The following is a 24062-nucleotide window of genomic DNA, read 5'->3' as shown; positions in this document are numbered from 1 at the left end:
AAGTGTCCTTTGACAGAATACTGGATAAAGAAGATGAGGTACATATATACTATGGAATACTACTCTGCCATGAGAAAAGATGAAATACTGCCATTTGTGACAACATGGGTGGACTCTGAGAATACTATGCAAGCAAAATAAGTCAGTCAGAAAAAGCCAAAAACCGTATTTCACTCATATAAAACTGAAACTCATAGACACAAACAACAGTATGGTGGTTACCATAGGAAAGGGAGTGGAAGGGTAGTAAAGAATAAAGGGGGCCAAATATATGGCGACAGATGATTTCACTTTGGGTGGTGGGCACACAATGCAACATACAGATCATAGAAATGTATGCTTAAAACCTGTATGATCCTATTAACCAATGTCATCCCAATAAATTTAATTTAAAAATTACAGTACTATTTTCCATATGAACTGTAAACCTTAAACCTGCTTTTGTCCACCCTATACATTGCCTGTCTCTGATTTACACAAGTATTTGAAAACAGCTAATACCCAATTTGTTGAAGAATGCACATAGAGAGGTAACTCATATATTATTGGTGGACGTATAAATTGATACAAACTCTTCAGAGGGAATTTGATTCCATTTATCAATTTCAGCTATATATATAGCAAATGCACACTGCATATTTATCCAACAGGAAAAAATTATATAAGTGAAAAAATTTAAATGCAAAAAGTACAACAGTAAATCTATATTCTGCACAGTATTGTTATGTATCACAACCTAGGAACAATCCTAATGCAAATTAACATATATACCTACTAAATTCCCTGATATATAAATGAAATATATCTCCCATTTTAAAGATACTTATACATGAATATACATGGACACTAATATGTTCTAATACATACAAGTGCTCAAAAATATTAAACATGCTAACAAGAGTATCTTTGAAAGATGGGGTTATGGAGACTTTTCATCTTCTATAAGTTTCTGTACTTAAATTTTCATAACCAGAAAAAAAATTAAGGTAACTGTTTTAGCCCTTTGCCTATCAAAAGCCTCTCACTGCTTGTACCATAGTAAGCCTTCTTAGCCTACCTTAAAGTATCTCACTCTATAGATACTTAAAAGACCGACTTACTGGAAATATTATTGATTTCAATAACTAAGGTCAGAAAGATAAGGAAGATGACTCCCAGCTTCTGGCTTGGGAATTATTTTCAAAAGAAAGAAGAGACAGGACACAATGTTGATGTCAAGTATTTGGCAAATCAATCTGTATCTACTATACACAGTCTCTGCTATTTTGTAGTCAGTCTCAGAACAATTAACTAAATCTTCTGAAGTCCCCAGAGAGTAACAGGGCACCCAAAGAATCCATTTGCTGCTGCCAGGATCCTTATCTTTTCCTAGAAAACTGAGAGTAAATCTATTCTAGTCATAAAAAGATATCCCAGTATGCCTCTTAAATCACTTCCAAGATCTCCATGGACGGGGATGTCAAACCAACTTTTCTAGGCTGGGTAACAGCCTTGTCAAGGAGATTCATTTTTTAATTACAGGTTTCTTGCACTGACTCTAATACAAACAAAACAACCTTCTCTTCACACCACCACCCAAGGTTCTAGAATTACTCTAAGGTTTGAAATTCCAAGGACAAATAAAGACACATGCTCCAATGCTACAAAGTTTGGGATTGTGCAAACTACATAACCCCAATATGGAAAATGTTAAATCAAAATCATTGCACTAATACTAAAATGGAGCTCAGACATTATATTCAATGTGGTCAATAAAAGTACTGATTCTTTCCATCTACCTTTCACGTAGTAACCTAGGATTACTGAGAAGTCAAAGTGTTTTACCATATATTACATTTTAGAATTTATCCCTTCAGAAATACTTTGAAAATTAACTAGATGGACTTCTGGCTAAAAGTTTGTCTGAATGAATGTTTACCTCATCTCCCTCAAAAAAAAAGAAAGAAAGAAGGAAAAGTATATAAACTAAACTAATTCTTGCTGTCAGAAATAATTTATAAGTATGAAAAAGAAAAACACTAGTAATAAACCCTGTGTTAGTGGATTATAATTGAAGTTATTGTAAAATTACTCTGTATTTATAGAAATAGATGTAAATATGAATGCATATATCCGTGCACATAAAAATATCCCCTAGCTATATCCCCTTAGTGTATAAAAGACACTCTAAGAAGGCCTGGGAGCAGTGATACGCAAGAGCAATAAGCACAGAAAATGCCCAGATCTTGGCTTCTAAGTACCATTTTCCACCATAAATAACTGGAACAAGTTTGAAGATAAGTCTGGACAATCTTTTTTTTTTTTTGAGCTTTTGGCATAGCTCATTCATACTAAAATGGAGCTCAAAAAAAAGAAGAGCTATGTCAAAAAGAAAACAAGCCAGCCAGAAAGGGTTCCTACTAGCTAAATCAAGAACAATTACATGCCCTGGCCAGTGTGGCTCAGTTGGTTGGAGCATCATCCCATAACTAAGGAGCTGCAGGTTCCATTCCTGGTCAGGGTACATACCTAGGTTGCAGGCTCAATCCCTGGTCTGGACACGTATGGGAGCCAATCAATTAATGCTTCTCTCTCACATTGATGTTTCACTCTTTCCTTTCCTCTCTCTCTCTCTAAAAGCAATGGAAAAATGTCCTCAGGTGAGGATTTAAAAAAAGAAAAATTTCATCAAAGTAAATGATGATGGGGTATAACCTAATGAATATAATAAGTAAATAAGTGTATAAATAAATAATGAATAAATTAATCTAATGAGGAAATATTTTGCCATTTCAAAGGAACTACCCTAAAAATACTTAATTACAAATAAGGAAAGATTACCTTCACATAGAAAATGTCTAGCAGTTACAAACCTTAATCACATAAGCAATGACTACCAGCAATGGGACAACTGAAACCATCTGAAACCTAATAAGATGCAAAGAGAAGAATGCAGTATCACTTCCACGACAACCCTGCCAGAGATCTAATTTATACTAATCTAATTATAAAATCTAATCAAAGAACTGAACATAAGAATATCTGAGAAATGCAAACTAAGGGATATGCTACCAAACAACCTGATCTATAATCTTCAAAAGTGACAAGACCCTAAAAGTAAAGACAGAAATTGTTCCAGATTAAAGTTTAAAGAAGACTGAAGAAGATACATAACAACTAAATGTAATAGATGATTCTGAACTAAACCTTTTGCTCTAAAAGACTGGGATAACTGGTCAAATTTAGATGTTAGCAATGTACTTGTTAAATTCCTTATTTTGATGGTTATGTGGTCATTACATAGAACATTTTTGTTTGTAGGAAATAAACATTAAATATTGGGGGGGGTAATAGGGCATGGGGTGGGCAACTTACTGTCAGAAGGTTCAGGAACAAAAACATTCCTTGCATTCCGCTTTCAGCTTTCTGTTTACTTGTTATTGTTCCAAACTTTTATATATATATATAAAAAAAAAAAAAACTGATATCAGTACTAAAAACCTGGGAGGGGTATATCTACATATGAGAACAGAAAGGAATTTGTAGAAAATGCAAAGTAGATTGGGAGGAAATGAAATAAAACACAACACATCTGAGGAACCAGATACACAAAACAAGCATAAAGTGGCATCTCCAAAAGAAGGATAAATTTTCTTAACAACAAGGATTGGGAGAAGTGTGTCCTGGGCAGTCAGCCAGGTAATAAAACCACAGAATAGCTGCCATGGTTAAGGCCTCCAGCACAGTTCTCTGTACTGAAGGACATCTGACACTTGGGCAATGCAACTGTGAAAATGGGAGAATATTATGTCCTGAGGGACAGGAAACATGTGTAAGAGGACAAGCAACCCACATACTCTAAAAGAGAACTCATCAGCTAAATATGCCAAAGCCAGAAGAACAGGGATTCACTTACTACACTTAACTAGCCACTATGGTATAATCTCGACCATAACATAAAACTTTAACCACACACACACAAAAATCTAACATTTGAGGAAAAACCAAAACCATGATGGATATACTAAGTACAATAAGATCAAATTCAGAACTGAAGACCAAATTAGTAAGCTAAAAGATCAAGTCTCGGGACTCTCTCTGAATGGAACACCAGAAGACCAAAAAAAAAAGGAGGTAATGAAAGTTCCATAAATCCCCAGTATCCACCTATATCTTAAAGTGTGGTCTATGGTCCCTGAAGTCTGAGACACTTTAAAGGAGTCTTCAAGGTCAAAACTATTTTAATACTAGAACACTGTTTGCCCTTTCTCATTACTGTATGATAGCAATGGTGCAGAAGAAAAGGTGGGTTAAAATGTTAGCACCTTAGCACATAAAAACGCTGTGGCTTCAAACCATATTACCACTACATACTCCCAGGTTCCTTTTTAAATGCCACTTTCATTTAATATCTCTAATGAAGCAGTGAAAACTAATTTTATTAAATTTCGACATTTCAATATATGTCTTTTTAAAAAGCTCCCATGTAACTACTAAATTAACCCTTCCCTCCCCTCCCCCCAAATACACCATTTTGACCAAACAACAAATGAATCAAAACTATGGTTATACAGACTTGGGAATTTGGCAGATATTTTCTTAAAAATAAATGAAGTTAGCCTATGACTTCAAGGGAAAGACACATATTTGTTACTAAAGATAAATATTTCAACTTTCAAGTGAAAATTCATAACTGTGGAAAACTTGAGCTTGACAATTTCACAATATTGAAGACTTTTCTGATCAGATTAGTGGTGATATTAACAATTTTGTTTTTGTTTGCTGCTACATAATGAAATGTGTCAACATTCGTGGAAAAATGTGTAATTAAATGAACCAGTATTTCTCAAACAATCAATACATGGTGTTACAAAACCAGGAAGAGGTGAAAGATTCCAAGTGCAAGAAAAACAATCAATTTTCAGGTAACAAGAAATGAAAAATTCACTGATATGGTTTCAGATTTGACACTGTAGCTACCCTTTAAAATACTGGTGGGGGTATCAAAGAATACCCCCAATCACCTTAAAAAGCTGTGAAAACGATCCTCCCTTTTCCAACCAATATCTGTGTAATCTTAAAATTTTCTTCATATATTTCAACAAAAACAGCATACTACAAGACTGAATGTACAAATGGGTATGAAAATTGAGTTGTTTTCTATTCAAGCACACATACAGGACTTGCAAAAATATATGAGGCCACATTTTTTGCTAAAGATGTTTTTGAAAAGTTATATTTTTATTAAAAGTGTTATTGTCAACATGCAATGGTTTATTGTTATCTTCAAATTAATTTTTAAAGATTTCTAATATGGGAATATAATAAATATAACCTACATAAACCAAAGCTTTGGGGTTCTCAGTAACTGGCACGTGGATAAAGAGATCCTAAGACCAAAAAGTTTGAGAGCAGCTGCCTTAGGGCTATTTACTTCTAATTATACTATGCTATAATAGTGTGTCTCCTAAAGACAAATGCAATATATAAGGCACTCAGTCCCAAATCAAGTTGTCCAAGACTATTTTCGAAGTTTTCAGTCTTCTTTCCTTTTTTCTATCCCCTCACCCCTTCTGGAACACCAAAAAGGCAGGAAACAGCTTACTATGCACAAAATTAAATGGTCTCTGAATAAGGATGGCCCCAGGAATGAAATCCTCAGACTTCATTATGCCTGTTTTGATTACTTAGATGCCTTTTTATTTTCTAGTTTTTCTACTACATTCTATGCACCTAAAGTTATAGATAACTTCCACATAAGTAGGTTCTTCTTTTATTAACTTAATTTTAAAATATTCTTTTCTATTGTCTCATAGACTGCAACTTACAAAGCCTGGCAAGGCCTTCTTCATCCAATGATACCTGGAACAAAATCTGAAGTGACAAAAATACAGTGATAGAATTCCACTGTGCTTATTTCATAAAAACAGACAATGAAAGGTAACTTCAAAATTTTAGAAACATTGACAGAGAAGACATTCAACTTTGAGAGACAGGACAAAAAAAAAGGCACAAAATGGAGAAGCAATGTATAAAGATAAAAGCTTATGTGTTTTAAGAGGCCAAAGAATAATAATACAAGGTTTAAAGGGTTGCAGAAACTTAATACAATAATACATAACAGCCTGATCTTAACAAAGGTAATTCAGGGTATATTAAAGAAAAAAAAGTATTGAGGAGACAAAGTACAAATAAAAACAAAACATAATAAATATCAGATTACAATACTGGCATGTAAAGTGAGTTGAACTGCAAAAGGGATATTCAGAATTACATAGGGCTGATCAAATAAATTTCAACTACTCATGTTTGGAACAGGGTTTTTTGCGTGTTTAGGTGATAAATGTGCACTAATAAAGTTTAGAAAAGAGGGGAAGGGCAAAATATAATTAAGAAACACCAGCTGAACACAGAGAAAATAGGGGAAATAAATGACTTTAAGTAAAAATAGGAAGCTAAAGGAATTTAAAAAGAAAGCTGAATAATAGCTAGATTTCTCAATTAGGAATCATAAAATAGAGGAGAAAGCTAAAAGGTAAATCTGAAACATGAGTGTAGTATGGTTCAAGAGTTAGTGATGGCAGGTACCAAGGGAAAAACAAATAATGTGGAGTAAATCAAAGATAAGTGAAATATATAAGTCCTGAGCTTATTTCCTTAGAATATTCAAAAGTAGATATTATAGAGCATAATTCATGTATACATTTTCTATGCAAGAGCAAATAGTATGCATTCAAAAACAGAACAACCTATTGCGAACAAAAAACACAGGTACAATATTTGTTGTTAGGAAAGGAAAAGAAAAAGACATCTTTATGATTTTTTTTTGTGTGTGTGTGTGTTCCCAGAAAAAAAACGAAAGCACGTCAACAATGGATGGGAAAAAGTCAAAATAAAAATGGAAGCAACAAAGCATGTTTAAAGAAAATCTAGATAAGTAGCAATTACAAAAAGAACAACCTTTGCCATCCAACACCATTAAAACTCTGCATTATCCCAAATACTTTGTAAACATTGCCATAAGCTATTTCTAAACCAAAAACAGATTAAATTCTAAGTCATGTTAGCCATAAGCGATTATTTAAAATAAATGCCTAAATATGCACCTAATTTTCTGAAAATTTAAAGTTTGTTTATTAAAGTTTGGTATTGTTTACTACTTAGAGCTTAGTAGCAATATCTCTAAAGCAACTGAAATTTAAAGATTTATGAATGATATTATGTAAAACATCTATAGTTATCACTCCATTAAGAAAACATGCAATAAAAATATTTAACTGATTAACACCTTTTTAAAACCTCTTTTCAAATAATTGTCACATTTAAACAAGGCTTTGAAAATATTTATAGGGTGACAATAGCATAAGGCCTAATATTCATTAAGTTAATTCAGTGCTAAACTAACCAAAGTCTAAGTAATCCACAAAGTAAATTTTGTAATGGGAGGAATTAATGACAACTACAAAGATGAATAACTTGCTTTTAAAAATGTCTTTCTGCCTCTAAACATATTACTCCCTCAAGAAAAAAAAAAAATCAAGGACAAGATAAAAAAAGCAGGGATTTAAGCAGTTATTTTTGAGTGCTACAATACTTTTTAAATGTAAAATTTACTAATGCAGAGAAACATCTTCATAAAGTGATAATTCTCTATAAAAGACTTGCTCTACTAAGGCTTTGCTGTTTTCAGGCCAAGTATAAGCCATATAAGGAAACTGAGGTTCAATGCCATTTATTTTGTTTCGCTCTTTCAAATGCCCAAGAATAACCTCTTTTGCTGCCTAATGATACGTTCCAGAATCATAAAGTACATCAGTTATGCACTTCAATTCCTTGATAAAGCTACTTTGACTCAACAGGAATTTCTGGATGGTTCACAAATCTTACCAACAACTTAAAAATTAAAATAAAGATCTCCAGAGACTAAGCTCTGGGGAAAAATCAAAACAATATATACTGAAAAATAGTTAAAAGAATTCCATCTTGAAATATACTTAATAAAGTAACAAAGAACAAGTTGTGAAATAATTTGGTCATACTCTTTAAAACCTACCTTTTTTTTTTTTTTTTTTTTTTTGAACTTAAGCCAACAACTTTTCTTGGGGTAGCACGGACAAACCAAACAATTTATACTTAAGATATACCTATCAACAGAATACCACATTTATTTAAAAGTTATTCAAAAGTACAGTATTATCTTTCATTTCCCTTTACCACAAAATACTGGGAGAAACCAAACTTTAAAAGACACAATTGGAGGAGCATTTTGTGTTTGCTGCGAACAAAACTAGTTTCTTCTATAAAGACTGCAGATTGGTTGAGAAGTGTTTATAACTCTGGTGGAATGTCTCTCATGGTTAACTAATTCCTGCCCCCACAGTAGGTACAGATCACTTACTGAGGCTGAGCAGGCCACATTAAAACTAACACAAAAATGTAAATACTGTACTATTCAAAAAGCACAGCTATTTATCAGTCAATGCGATTCCCATGAAAATCATTTTAAGCGTTTTACTTTTCTTCCTATATGTTCTGTTCTCAATTCCAGAGAAGTCCTAACAAATCAAACCACTTACGTTTTTTAATTATAACTCACTTTATCCATAAAACTTACTCCTTCCTTTTTTCGTCCTAAATCAGTTAACAAGAAAAATCTAGCAGGCACTGTTTTCAATTAATTAACCCAACAAATATTATAAGGTTCTAAATGTCTGAAAGGAACGTTACTGAAGAAATGTACTACCCACCTAGAAAAACGATTAAAAACAGTAACTTTTTTGTTGTTTATAAAATCCAACGAAATATACTTATAAGGGTTGAACTAAAAAAAAACTCTATGCACGATTAAACGCAAAAGCCAAATAATCGGTAACAGTATAAACAAATGTGGCAGCCATCTCAACAACAGTAAATCACTCGCTGCAGCCACCTTTCTCCCAAAGCAAAAGTTGCCAGGTTCAGCAACTTAATAAAAAAATATATACATTGTATATGTTCCGAGAAACTAAAACTTCTAGACCTAGTGCTGAACAAAGGCACTCTTTCTTCGGATTGCTTAAGTTTTCGTCCCACCGCATTCTTACGACCTTTTAAACTAACCAGAGTGCAGATGCGGGGTGGGGGTGGGGGTGGGGGAGAACCAGTTCTGTTTAGCACCTGAAACACCGTCCCGCACGACATAACCAAAGGAAAATTTAGGACAACTTGGGGAAAACTGAGAAACTTTATTCTCGCTTTCCTGGCCCAGGAGCTTTGAGACTTCTAGACACTTTTCATGACAATTACCTTTCGGTCGGACAGTGTCGCAAGGCAGCTTTTTCAAGGCTTCGCCAGACATTTCCTTCCCTTCATTAGTCACTTGGGTTCCAGCCGAATTTCTCTCCGGTGAGAGCGGATGTGGAGTGGCCTCCCGCGGTAGGACGAGTATGCGGCTTTGGTGGGGGCTGGGAAGCGGGCTGGTTTTCTGCTCTCGAGTTTCGCAGGAGTTTCCCAGCCCCAACTAGGATCTCCGCGGAAAAAAAAAACTTTTCACTCGTGACACCGCCCGGAATTACCGTGCGAAACTCACTTCCGGCCTTGACGAGCACCAGGATCCAGCTCTGTCCAGGGGAACCCGGAAAACCAGCTCCGCGCGCCGGGGAGGGGGCGGGGAGGGGGCGTCGGCGCAGAGCCTCGGGCCCCGGGCGACCCGCGAGCCCTGCACTCCAGACGGCTGCTGAACGCGGCCGGGGCGCTGGGCGAACCTCTGCCGCGCTAGGCCGCCACCTCTTTCCCCACAGCCGGGCGGCGGGGTTATTGTCTCGATAGCGCCTGCCGCGCCCTTCGCCCGCACCGCCGCCCGGAGCCGCAGCCGAGGGGCCGAACAGACTGATGACGGTCCCCTCTCCGGGCCGTCCGTCGCTCCGTCCGTCCTTTTCCGCCTTCCCTAGTTGCCCTCGAAACCTCTTCTCCTCCCTCTCCCGGTTTCCCGCCGCCGTCCCTCCTCCTCCTCCTTTCCCGGCTGCGGCGGCTCCCACGGGAAGCGCAGGGGGTGGGGGCGGGCTGCGACTGCGTCTCCTCACGAGCTCGCGGGGCCGCGGCAGGGGCCGAGGCTGCGTCCCGCGCCGCCGCCGCGCCACATTCACTCGAGCGAGAGACTGCGAGGGGAGGGGAAGAGAGGAAGGCAGAGAGAGAAAGGAGGAGGAAGGGGCCTAGGGCGGAGGGGAGGTACTGCCTCACAGGCCGCCGCGGAGCAGCGCCACAGCCCCGGCGGCCGGGGGGCGGGGGCGAAGAGGCTGCGCGCGGCGGCTCCGCGGCGGGGGCGGGGCGGCCTCCCGCTGGCTTCGCCCCAACCGCCAACAGCCGGGCTAGAGGCCGGCGCGAGCCAGTCACCGCGCGCGGGGGCGGTGCGGGCCGACGTCGGCGGCAGCGGGCCGGGGGTCTGGAGTTGGGGAGCCGCGAGGGGAGGGCCAGCGGCGGTCGAGGCTTCGCGTGAGAAGCGTGGCGTGGGAGGCCCCTCTTACCCGGGCCGGGGGAGGCCTCCCCGCCGCTCCCTAGCCATCCAAGGTTGGGTTTGCTAGGGAGCACTGCTTTCCCGCGCCCTGCCCGGAAAACGGGGAGCTCGCAGGCCTCCGCCGGCCCGACCACTTGAGTTTCTTTGTATGACTGTAATCGGTGCTCGGGGTTCAAGTGTCGCCCCGACTTTTAGGCTGCAGGTATCTCAGCTGCAGCACTCCAACTTCCTCTGATGGCACGCTCAGTAGGCAGGAAACCACAGCGGCAGCTGCGAGTCTCTTCCCACGCCGGCTCTTGCTCTCAGCTTGCTTTCCCAGCAACGCCGCTGGGGTCCTCCGAGTCTCAGCCTCACCCGGGCAGGGAGACAAAGCTGTCGGTGGGAGGGAGAAAAAGGCCCGCGAAATTGCCTGGAGGTCGTGCCTTTGTTAGAGGAAACGTTGAATAAGCTCCGAAGGTGACGCGGGCTTCCCCCGCCAGCGGTTTTGGTGGTGCAGTCGTTGAAGTGCGCTGGCCCTAATAATTCACTCTGGCAGGGTTTGCGTTTATTGCAGAGAGAGACTCTTAAGCTTTCTGTCAACACATATGGCAGAAAACGCCTCAACCATAACATGGCACAGTTTTTGCAGTCACTGCTGTAACTATGTTAACAGACCAGACGGCCTTGTTTTACCCCGAGGAGGGACGCACTATATACGGAACAAACTATCCCCGCCCCCAGCTTCTGCTGTACTTAACCGTGTACAGTGATGGTAATTACTGTCTGAGTCCCTGAAGTCACTGTTTCAGTTCTTCGTCTGTGTTCCAGAGAAGATAATTATTACTAAGTTTGAATAAAGAGCTGGATGCCCTACAGATGATTTCTGGCTTGTATCCAAAGGAAGGAATTCAAATCCATCAGAATTATTTTCCAAAGTGAATTGCACGCTACTGACAAACACTTGAAATGACTCCAAAGATATTCAAGACATTGTTAGGGGTGGGAGCATTGTAACTACTCCCAGAGCTGCTGGAATTAACACAGGTAGTTCCTTCTTATAGAGCAGAGCTCCACAGTACCGAAAAATGTTCCAGCTTATTCAGTACTGAACTGGAAGTAAGAGCCTTAAACCAGAAGCTAGGAAGTGAAACAGCAGCCAGGTATGCTAGTAATACCAAGCTGGTTATCTATGTGAATATGAATCTTAGGCGTTGCATAAATTCTGAAGTTAGTGTATTGTATTTTTAATAGGCACAAGAAAGATTTCCTACTCCACTTTTAACAACTGATATGAGTTTGACCAGCCTCAGTGGCAGAGCTCCCAACCGAAAAGTCAACTACCCTAAAGAATCGCATACCAGCTTCCTCTGGGTTCTGGAATTGCATTTTTGTATTTATCCTCAGGCTGATTCAAGACCCCTTTAAAGGTGGTATCATAGATTCAAGTAAACCTATCTCCCCACCACCACCACCACACACACAAACCTAAATAAATAGGACCAGACCAACCCCTAGCCTGTTTTTAAAGTTAAACTCATATGGGGGACCAATCTGGCTGATTATCCCTTAGGCTAGCAGAGCCCTATAACCAAAAGCCCTTCCTCCAACTCACCTGATATTTTGCCACTAGAGTTTAATCCCTTTTTCAGTATATTTCTCCAGCACAAAGCCATAATCCTGGGGAAAGTAATATTTTAAGCCTTATTAGTAGTTTATACCTAATTTATACCTAATCATCAGATTGTTTCCCAAAGCAGCTTTTGATGGGAGGGAATATAGAGATATCATATGCTGATGCTGAGTAGGTAGGAAAGGAAAATGTAATTTAATTTTGGGGGACAATATATGGAGAGTACAGATGTATAGACAATAAGGTGCCCCCCCTTGGTATTTAAGTGTAAAAGAGCACCCCAAAACACTGGCTTTAAACAGATGGGAGATAGGGTACACTTAGCAATTAACCTATTTGACAAATATGTCTTTTAAAATTCCTTTGTAAAATATCTTCAGCAGGAAGTCTGCATCTGTGCTCATACAAAATAGTGGCATAACTATATGATCAGGGTAGTCAATAATCAGAAATAATGATTCATCTTTGTTATTCACCACTGACTACTTGGTTGTAACTCATGAGTAGCATGTCTCCCACTTGTTCCTTTTTAACAAGGCATTTCTGTTTCATGCTTTATAAGATAAGTTATCTTTGACAATCCACAGTTGAACTAAAATGAACTTAAGATTTTCAGTTATGATTGAAAGGAGAAGTAAAACTGCACCTTAAACAAGGCTGGCTATTATTGTGTAATAATAAAGTGAACTCCAGGACCATCTTAGAGAGAAGCTAATACTTGTTGATAGTATAGATTGATCTTCCCCATTGTGATTCTCTGTGAAAGGAAGGGAATTCTTTCTTTGGGATTCCCCTTCCCAATGGCTGGGTTCAGGAGAGGAATTATTGTCTACTAGAGATAAAAGCCTTAAGGCCTTGCGTATTCCAGGGAATGCATGGAGCATCCATCAGGGAAAACAAAAACAAAACATTTCTCAGCAGAGAGACTGTCTGCTGTTTTTGTTGTTGTTGTTTTAATATTTCATTTATTTTTAGAGCAAGGAGAAGGGAGGGAGAAAGGGAGAGAAACATCAATGTGTGGTTGCTTCTCATGTAACCCCAACTGGGAACCTGGCCTGTAACCTAGGCATGTGCCCTGATTGGGAATCAAACCAGCAACCTTTTGGTTTGCAGGGCAGTGCTCAGTCCACTGAGACACCAGCCAGGGCTGTATCTGCTGTTTTAAAAAGGATCCTCCTGTCATTTCTCCATGCCAGCCAAGCAGCTGTGTTTCAGAAGCAATGTGAAGACCAAGTTAGCAGAGGAAAAGTTTAGAATGATCGTTCTTCTTTTCTCCCTTTCTCAACACCAAATAAAGAACTGGTTACCTAAAACCCAAGTTTTTATTACAGTAATGTTTCAGAAAAGTTAGTATTCTGGCTAGATTAGAGTTAGATTCAATAAAAGTCTAGCGGGGTCGGGGATATAAAGGGACTAAATGGTAATGGGAAAAAAATACAATAACAATTAAATTTTAAAACAAAAAATGTCTAGAAGCATTAGGTCAGATCAAAACATAGTATAACATGTGTTTTTCACAGGAATTGACTCGCATATTTTCACTTCCATCTTAGCCCCTTGATAGAAAGAGCAGGAGTTTAGGGTAGCGTCGTCGTCGGCAGCCGTCCGTCTCGAGAGACGATGGTGTAGCTTCTTAAGAGCTGAAGCTACAGAGCCTGGGCAGGGTGATATGGAGGGTCTGCTGTTGCCCATGCAGCAGACCCCCCCTCTCTTCGCAGCTGAAGGGTCCAAGGGAAAGACGGAGTCAATACAGCTTGGCTTCAGGTGCGCCGCAGGAGTTGCCGGTGTTGACTACAACGTCAAACCGCCTTAGGGAATCCGGCTCCGGATTTTCTGTCGGGGTTTACTCCCTTAGCCTTTCCCCTGAAGAGGTATGCCGCAAGGCAGCGGAGGTTTTTTGGAGTCAGAGTTTTCCTTCTCTGTTTAGGGTAGCAAGAGTGTGGGAAAGGGGTGATTGGGCTCAAAAGAGGCAGTACATGCAGGTACAATCAAAATTAAGGATTTTATAATACTTTGGAAATGGAATTATCTCTCCCAGAGTATATTTCTGCCTTTCAAACATGTTTTATGAATCACTGGGAATTCTACCTCTACTTGTGAAAAGCTTTATGAAAAGTTTTGAAGTTGTTTTTCCCCAGTATATGTTTGATAATCTCTTTTCCTATCATATATGTTTTGTAGCCTATTAATATTTTTTCATATGTCTTACAACTTATTTTTGAGAATGGAGAAAATAAATAAAGCATGGTGGTTATTTGTGTGACCTCTAAAACAAGACTGCTTGACTTCTGTACTGAGTGACCTTGGAAAAGTTCCTGAGCATCTATAATCATAAACTTGAGTTTCCTCCTCTCTAGTATGAGGACCATAATATTAACAGCCTCATATATTATTGGGAGAACTACATGGGACAATGCTCATAAACTGCTTAGCACAGTGCTTGGCAGCTTCAAAGTGTTGGCTTTTATTAATAGTGCACTTTAAAATGCACTGACAATATATACCATGATTCCATCATATAGTATATCAGCTAGAACACTTTTGAGAGTTTATTAATAGACATTCATAATAATTACGTAGGGACCACAAATGTAAAACCAGGATGTCCTGGGCCAACTGCAGCAAATAGTCACCCCAATAATTTCCAGTTTTATTACCTTCTTCTGATCTACCTCCCATCTCGAATTTTCCCTGGTATGAATCATAATCTATTGCAATCATAGTTCAATATGTACACTTTTTTTCTAAGTCATAACAGTATTAAGTCAACAACAAAAAAGTTTAAATACTGCTGCTTAATTCCCTTCAATGCAACCTTTCACTTAAGAATATTATCTTTCTTTGAATAACAACTCTGCTCTTTCTTACTTACTTAAGCTGACACTTCATAACTTTACTTTTTTCTATAGTACTTTAAACTGTTTAGCATCAAATATGCCATGAAAATAGCCAATACCTAGACATCAAGCATAATTTGAGGTATAACAAGAGGCTACATACATGCTGTGCTCTAAAATGCTATGTTTCATAAAAACCTTTTTTTAGTTAACAGCATATCATTCCTATTTCAAACTAAAAGTAAATCATTGTTGATCATGGCCATATCATAATCAGAATACTGGATAAATCCCACCTAAATCTGGTTTAATCAGTATTTGAAAAATGATATTTCTCAATTGAATTTTATAAAATAATTCTGGATATACTTTCACACTTATACTTTCCTCCGTTAGAAAGAAATTTATTTTCTGGGAATTGTCTGCAGATTTCCTTCAAAAATGTTAATCTGAATAACATTTTTTACTGTTTCTTTTCTATTTTCCCTAGTCTAATCCCTTTGTTTTTATGCCATTAAATTAATATCAACCATCAGCTCAACCATATAGTATTTTAGTTTTCTTGTTCTTACAGTTTTTCTCTAAAATGGACACTAACTTTCTCTTTTTTCTGCCTCTGGAAACTCCCTCCGAGGGTTTTTGTTTTCTTATACAAAACTTTATATAGTATTTTTTTCATATCTCCTGCTATACAATATACTGAACTATTAATAGAAATGTCACTTTCATTCCAAAGAGTTTATACCTCCTTACACAGAAATAAAAATGTAGAGAAGAAATAGTTTTCAAATATTTATTTTACAATTTTCAACATAATTTTTCTTTTTCAGTCTTGATATTTTATTTCACTTACCTAATTTCTGGCCACCTTTCCTCATAAATAAGTGATATTTCTATTTTCTGAAGTAATGAAACCTAGCCAATACATTTGTTTCTCAACAAATGTGCCCTGACTGGTTTGGCTCAGTGGATTGAGCGTCGGCCTGCGAGCTAAGTGTCGCTGGTTCGATCTTCCAGTCAGGGCACATCAGAGAAGGAAAACTCTGATTCCAAAAAACCTCCGCTGCCTTGCGGCATACCTCTTCAGGGGAAAGGCTAAGGGAGTAAACCCCGACAGAAAATCCGGAGCCGGAGTCCCTAAGGCGGTTTGACGTTGTAGTCAACACCGGCAACTCCTGCGGCGCACCTGAAGCCAAGCTGTATTGACTCCGTCTTTCCCTTGGACCCTTCAGCTGCGAAGAGAGGGGGAGTCTGCTGCATGGGCAACAGCAGACCCTCCATATCACCCTGCCCAGGCTCTGTAGCTTCAGCTTCACTGGAGAGGACACTCCAGCGTCATCGCAAGATGTCGATTCAACACAGGAGGAGACAGATACCGTGTCACTCCCGAGTTGGACTGCACAGCCATTCTCGGCGGTGCAGATAGACTCTTAAGAAGCTACACCATCATCTCTCGAGACGGACGGCTGCCGACGACATTTGTTTCTCATCAATATTATTACTTTTCAGAAAAGTTATGGCACTGGCATTACTATTTACTAACTGGTGACTTTGGACAGGTCACTTAATTTCTCTGTGCAGTAGTTCATGATCTATACAATAGAATGATATGCCCTATCTTATCTACCTCATACAGTTATTATGGGCACCAAATGAGATGATGTACATGAAAGTATACTGGAAACAACAAATAAATAAAAGATGTTATTTTTCTTTTACATCAGTAATACTTTTCATTATCATTAATAAAATATTGTAAGCCATATTCATGTCCATTGACATACTTTAGTATGCATACTTTAAATTACATAATAAATGCAGAGTCTATTCTCTATAAAGCTTTTGAGAGGAAGTAGATATAAACTCATCACATTCTATATAAAATTTCAAGTCATTAATTTAGATGCTAAAACTTATGAAGTTTTGATAATTGAGACACTGGCTACATTTTATACTATGAAAGCATTGCTAGGCAAATTAAAAGTGTTACTTTCAGGGAAAATGTTTGGCTTATTTAAAGAAAATAAGCTTTTAAAACTAGAATCTGAGAATTTTCACTATGTTTGGCTTATTTAAAGAAAATAAGCTTTTAAAACTAGAATCTGAGAATTTTCACTAGTGGTTGAATAATCAGGAAGGGACCTTAAAGCTCATCCGCTTTCTAATCCAGCTACGCTGTACAGGTGAGGGAACTGAGGTTTGAAGACTTGCCCAAAGTCACACTACTGATTAGTGGCAGAAGCATAATTAGAACCAAGTTTCCCCCCAGTTCAGTATGTGTTCAACTATGCCACATTGCTGCCACATAATAATCCAAACAATGAACAACCAGAAACCACCAAAGAGATGTTTGACAGATAGAACTAAAAATTTTAAAACCTCTGTTTGCAAACGACACCACAAACAAAAGACAAATGATAGTCTGAGAGAATATGTAACATAGATAAGAAATAACTAATATTCATAATACATAAAGAGTTTATAAATCCAGAAGAAAATAATTCAACAAGTATTTTGTTTTTACATTTAATATTATTCATATTAGTTTCCGGTGTACAGCATGGTGATTAGATAATCATATAATTTACAGAGTGATACCCCAATACTTCAAGTACTCACCTGGCACCGTACACAGTTATTAAAATATTACTGACGGTAGTCCCTGTGCTTTGCTTCACATCCTCATAACTACCAATTTGTACATCTTAATCCCTTCATCTTTTTCACCCAGCACCCCCCCCAACTCCCTCCCCTGTGTCAACCATCAGTTTGTTTTCCAATAGAAGTATTTACAAAAGACATAAACCAGCAGTTCACAAAAAGAAATTCAGAGTAAATAAAAAGCAGGTGGGGAGCAACCCGATTTTAAAACCAGGAAAGCAAACTACAGCTAGCTTTTGCTGCTTTATAGTAGTAGGAGGTGGTAAGCCCTTATCAGCTCTCTCAATGAGCAAAAGAAACACAAGGTGCTCCTATGACCTTCAGGAAGGGAAATGAACCAATTTGATGACAAATAAACTGGAATTAAACTGGCTTAAACATGGTCCCAGAAATTAGACACTGAGTTTTTCTGGTGCCACTGTCCGTGAGCATCTGCAGAGAAGTTCCACAGCACCGCCTCAAAAGGGTTAGGCTGGGCACACGTTAGTGAACCCCCTTTGGGCATATTCCCCTAGGCCAGACCACCAGGCTTCTGAATATTTGCCAGTTTGCCCAAATTCCAATGATTACTTACTTTGAAAACAATGGATTTTAAGATTTTAGGTTCATCAAATAAGGGCTGAACAGGGAGAGACTGTAACAAATTGTTCTAGCAAATCAGAAGTACTGTAATGAGTTTAAGGCCCTGAAAGGAATTAACTCCAGAATTCCCCCAGGTTCATGGACTAAGGTTCTGTTGGGGCTGGAGAATCTTGTGAAGGATCCAAGGAGGCATGTAACCTAGTAGCTATAGGAGTGAGAGAGGGGACAGAAGAACGCCTCTCTCCTGCCTCTGTTTGTGGGGTGAAGTCTGTGCACTCTTCATACTTCCTTGGACTTGCTTGCTGCCAATTATAAAGACAAGTAATGGAGAAAAAATATGGGATCAGGTAGAAGAGAAAGAAAAAAGTAGGCTTAAAATAATTTCTTTAAAAAGACTAATGCAAGACTTAAAACTAGGAAATGAAGTTTAAAAAATTTTTTATGTTCAATGATCTCTGAACTTTTTATTGGCCTCCTGCATGCCAAGTGGTATTCTGCTTCTGCTGCCTTAATGCCTCAGAACTTTTGTGTTTTGACCACTTTGCCATCCAAGTCCTGTGGGTGTTGTTCTTTTGGATGGAGTGCATGGAGTTGCTGTTGTCCAGAGCGTTATTAAGATCAAAGTCCTCCCCTTCTTTCAGCTGGTGGTGGTAGGTGGTGATCTCGACTTCCAGCTTGACCTTGATATTCAGCAGGCCTTGTTCCTCTTGGGCCTGACGCTGCCCCTCTGCCCAGGTCTGGGCCAGCTCAGGCTCCAAGTACAGCAGGATCATGATGAACCATTCCATCTGCATGGCACAGTGTGTCTCCACCTCCCTCAGGCTGGCCTTTAGATTTTCCATCCAGTCCTGGTCAGCCTCCAAGGACTGGGCCATGCGCCTCGGCTCTGTGAGTGTCTTCCTAGCCTCTCCTATATCAGGAGTCTGCAGGATGGCCATTGTGGTGCTCTCCTCAGTCTGCTGGGACCAGTACTTGTCAAGCTTTTCTCGATTCTTCCAAGCCAGCTCCTCATAATGGGCCTGGGTGTCTACCATGATCTTGCTGATGTCCTGAGATTTGGGGCATCCAACTTCATGGTCAACCCAGAGTTTGTAATCTGGTTTTGTGGACCATTTACTTCCTCCTGGTGGTTCTTCATGAAGAGCAGCTCCTTCTTGAGAGCTTTGATCTCTGTCTCCAGCTGCAGACATGTGACATTTGTGTCATCAGTGACCTTTCAGAGCCCACCTATGTCACTCTCCACAGACTGGTGCATGGCCAGCTCTGTGTCATACTTGACTCTGAAGTCATCAGCAACAAGACAGGCATTGTCAGTCTGCAGAATGATGCGGGCATTGCCCTCAGCCTGTGGATGGTTTTGAAATAATGCACCCAGCCTCTGACCTCGGGTTTCCTCTCTTCCAGTTCCTGGATTTTGCTCTCCAGTCTCTTATTATCAACCTCCAGTCTCTTCCCCCTCTCCAGGTAGGAGGCCAGAGGGTTGTTCAGGCATTTCATAGCCTCCTTTTTGCTCTAGATGCCCCATATGCCTGCCACACCCCAAGCCATTCCTGTAAGCCACGCCCTGGGACACTCAGCTGATCCAGACACTGGAGTGGGGCATTGAGATCCGGGAGCCAGAGCATCTGATGATTGCACAGGTGCTGGCTGCATTGTTGCCTGGAGGATCCAGTGGCTGGGCAACTGCATGGAGACTAGAATCTGGTAGTTGGTGGAGAAGATGGAGTGGGTGCTGAAGCTCATGTTGTTCCAGGAGGAAGGTGAGAGGTTATCCGCAGGTTAGGAATGCTCAGTAAAATTTTTTCATTACTGCCCTAAATTGTTTATTAGGTAAGAATTTTACAAGCATCACTTCTATTAGCAGGAACAGTGGAGCTGGAGAGTATTGAGCCTTCTTCAAGCTGCACAGCGAGAACCACCAATAGCGTGGTGGAATTGTGGCCCTTTTGAGGGCCACAGTACTTGCGGCCCACAAAAGGCAGCCCTCAGGTCTCCCTGTGCTTGTGGACTAGTTTGCCGATCCTTTGGGTGTCAGGATTCCTTCTGATGGCCTTATGGAATTGATCAGTGAGGATAACCTCAAAGAATTTGTACATGGAATCTTCACCAACCCAGTAAGAAGTCAGGACTGTCAGAGCCCCACAGTGGTGTCCAGCATGCTCTTCGGCAACAGACTGAGGGCCCCAAGCAAACTTCAGCTGGTCAGCACCACACTGACAGGCCATAGGTTGCACCCTTAGGACCTGGGCATTTGCAGCCACCAGGAATCTGATATATGACATTACCTTGCTTGGCCTGGTATCCCAGTCTGTGTGCTTTAGGGCAGGTGGGGCAGGTGGCCCTGTGGAGCCCAGAATGCTGGCGGTACTGCCAGCAGTGCAGCCCGAGAAGGAAGCGCATGACATTTGACTGCTTCTTCCTCCATAGCTCCTGGGTGTACTTGTAAACACCCATCTTGGCTTATCCGATGGCTGCAGCCCGACCAGAAAAATATTTTTAAAAGATTAAAATATGTTTGTAGAAAACACAACAGATGAAGGGAGAGAGAAAATGAGAGTTTAAAAATCACCAAAAAGAGCAAGTAGAGAAAAAACTTAAGGCTAAATTTTCCTAAAAGCTAAGAATGAGATTGTTTTCAATATGCTATATATAAGGAAAAAAGTTTTAAAAAATGATGAATAGCATTGTCATTGAGTATGGGTAAACTAAAAAAAAAATCTATAATATAAAAAATAATAAAATAACAGTTGTGAATTGGTTAGAAAGAAAAAAACCTGCTAAAGGCCATTCTGTTTCTGATTGAGTTTGATAGCTCAGGACACAGGGTCCTGCTGAACCAAGAGCTTCTGGGGTAGGAAATTAGTGGAACGGATGGTTACCCTGACTAGATCAACTCTGAGGCTCACAGCTCCCAAGTGTTCTTCTCAACTACCTTTAAAAGCAAGTATCTGACATCTACAGCTGATCCAAGCAGCACAGCCTGGCCTCTGTAAGCTTCTCCCAAACCTCTGATTCACTCCTCTTCTTCAATACATCCTTATCAGAGTAATAAATTGATATGCCAGTTAATAGATAACCAACCCACACAAGATAACCTTACTAGGAAGTTGTAGAACTGGAATATGAACACAGCAGCCTGAGACAGTGTAAGTGCCAACCATTAAATTCTGTGTTGCCCTGTAACTACTTTTAATGCTCATACCAGCAGATTCTCCACATTATATATATGCCAACATTTTTGCTTTTAATCACTGGGGATTATTTTTCATAACTCAAACTTCTATTGAATAAAAACAAAAGCAGTTTTGATTTCATCTTGACATACTTCCTGTTTCTTTGTCTCCTTCCTCGGGTCCTTTAAAACAAAAGCTGGTCCCTTTCTTTTCTTTTTTCCTTTCTTTCTATTACAAAGGCAATGTGTATGCATTGTAGAAAAAAAAGGACTTCTAAGATATACAAATAAGAGGAAAATATGCCATCGTGTACAAACAACTAAAAACAGCGTCCTGATAATGGTGCTTTTTGAGTGCCTGAGCATAACTATGGAAACCGGGTCACGTCAAGGCCTTTCCCCAGAACATAATTCTCATTTTTGTGGAGCAGCAATCAATGATGGTGCTAGATCCATAACTAGAGTCACATCTTGATCCATTGAGTTGAATTAAAAAAAAAAAAGCCATCCCAATTTGGTAATGCAGAAGTTTACCTGGAGATGATACTGTGTTTTTCTCTCTATCTCATCTGTAATCACTTAATCCCATTTTACCCAAATCCTACTGGTAATCATTCTTTACATGCGCCCAATGGAGTATAACAAAAATAGAGCGAGCCTTGTTTCCATACTGATATGCTGCACGGTATGTAACATTCTGGTGCTCATTGGTGCTTGTCTCCTTTCCTTTAATGTGTGCGACTCATTGATGCTTCTGAGTGACTAGTAGAGAGGGTTGTTTAAGAATCATTACCAACATAAATTTCCATCCACAGACTCTACCTTTTACTTTCTCACACCACCTCATTTAAAGTCTTTTGTGTTAAAAAGTATGTAATAGCCCTAAAAGAAGGTATTATGTGTTTCATCTGTTGCTAAAGAAGTGAAAAACTAGACTATTAACCCACTGTGTAATCCTTGCACAGACTACAATGCCTTTCAGTAGGACGCCAGGCCCTGCCAAGAGCAGGGAGGATTGCAGTTTAAACATTACAGGGTCAAGTTCAACATTTGTTCCATTCACAGAACTCCCACTGACATCAATGAGAGTTGTGTGCAGAGTAGAATTTCTTTCTCAGTTAAATAATTTCTGTAATGCCTTCTACTTTGCAAGGACATATCACACAAAGAATGTAATAATGAAAATATATGTAGTATTCCTCTTTTTTTTTTTCAGGCCTACTCTTGATTTCAATAAAATGTCATCTACAAAAAAGCATTTTTCTTACAGAAAAGGATTTAGAAGGTAAATAAGCCATTTTACTGAGAGTGTAAAGACACTTTCTAGCCTTATCTGTTTGCAATTTTTGAGATTTATTTATTTTTGCCTGTGATATAAAAATTGCAATTGAATTCAGTCAATAGCCTTTGAACCTCTGAAATTTTATGCCGTATGATATATCATAATCAACTAATTGGAAACATGGAGTTCTTAAAGTTATTAGACCAAGGTATGTGGAGATAAATATCAATTCCACAAACATCCCTGGGTAAATAAAGGCTGCTAAAGAGAAAAAGTGAAGGCATAGTAGTTTATATAATTCTTGGAAGAATAGGTGTGAACACTACAATGTAATTTTATTGTTAAGTAATACAATTACATCAATGAAAATTAGTGGTTTTTTAGTAAGTAAATATTCATAATTTATAATTAGCCTATTGTTTATGTGACTTGTAATTTTAAGTGAAATTTTAAAAAATTTTCTTTTATTGGTTCCAGAGAGAAGAGACAGGAAAGAAAAAGAAAGGGAGAGAAACATCGATGTGAGAGAGAAACATCTATCGGTTGCCTCCTGCACACGCCCAACTAGGGACCGAACCTGCAACCCAGGCATGTGCCCTGACCAGAATCAATCTCTGATCTTTCAGTCTACAGGATGATGCCCAACCAACTAAGCCACACTGGCGAGGGCTTAAGGAAACTTTTAAGGGAAAAGAAGATATTAGGGGGAAAAAAAGAAAATACTAGAATATTAAGATATTTTAATTTTCTTTTAAGAGAAAGAAAATGTAATTTCTTTGAAAAGCTATAGTAATTATCTGATCAACATTTTTATCAGTTTTGGAAATTACACATTAATTTAAATTATAAATTAATTTCAGTGTCTTATTGTTTAAGGTTGCCTTTGACTTTTAAGATTTAAAAAGAAAATATGAGGTTTCTTATATATTCAAATCTGGTGTGTGTTTTGCTTAAACTTCCAAACATTTTAAAACAGATTGTATTCTAAACATCATTAGTATTCTATAAAAAGCTTTGGCATGATGTATTCATACTTCACGTAAGGGAGATGCCCCTATTTTTCTGTTGCTCAGGCAATCTGGGAAAGAAGAAAGCTGACAGAAAATAAAAACAAAATAGATACTCTGGCCTATGTAACAGCTTACTGCCTGTTATCTCCAACCCAACTGCAACATTTTGGAATGGATTTTAGTTTCTACAGAGGTTCCATTTCTCTTTCAAACTGTACCTGTGCCCAGCCTTTCAGAAACTCATAAGGTCTCACCAGCTATGATTTATTACTGGTGTGCTCAAACAGTAAAAAATTCTGAGGATTCAAAAACTATCAGATATTACCAACATTTGCAAGGTATCTATTATGGACCCAGCATGGGGCCAGGCACTTCACAAGTGATATCTCATAGAGTAATATAAGAGATCCCAAGTTATAACGTTCTAGATAAATCTAC

General features: G+C 39.1%; 1 protein-coding gene, 1 long non-coding RNA gene and 1 pseudogene across 8 annotated transcripts in view; 1 reads left to right on the top strand and 2 right to left on the bottom strand.

The window, feature by feature from the left end:
• Nucleotides 1-10207, bottom strand: part of ERBIN (erbb2 interacting protein) — a 123735-nt gene extending 113528 nt beyond the window's left edge. For 2 of the 7 annotated variants that reach the window (XM_090276329.1, XM_090276332.1), the window contains exon 1: nt 9265-10207. The gene's annotated coding sequence lies outside the window, so the exon portion shown is untranslated. Of the gene's footprint in view, nt 1-2508; nt 2611-9264 lie in introns of all 7 variants that reach the window. The other 5 variants (XM_090276327.1, XM_090276331.1, XM_090276328.1 and 2 more) reach the window with 4 other exon arrangements.
• LOC150008445 (uncharacterized) lies at nt 9338-23741 on the top strand. The gene is made up of 3 exons (XR_016511115.1): nt 9338-9393; nt 19677-19920; nt 23092-23741. It is a non-coding gene; the product is annotated as an uncharacterized LOC150008445 (long non-coding RNA).
• LOC150008446 (large ribosomal subunit protein eL15 pseudogene) lies at nt 20018-20614 on the bottom strand (annotated as a pseudogene).
• Nucleotides 23742-24062: the final 321 nt, after the last annotated feature.

This window comes from Furipterus horrens, unplaced genomic scaffold, assembly GCF_987537825.1.
Source record: "Furipterus horrens unplaced genomic scaffold, mFurHor1.1.pri manual_scaffold_5, whole genome shotgun sequence".
In the NCBI taxonomy this organism is placed as follows: domain Eukaryota; kingdom Metazoa; phylum Chordata; class Mammalia; order Chiroptera; family Furipteridae; genus Furipterus; species Furipterus horrens.
Note: the sequence above shows the minus strand (reverse complement) of the source record. Positions and strands in the feature narration are given on the sequence as shown.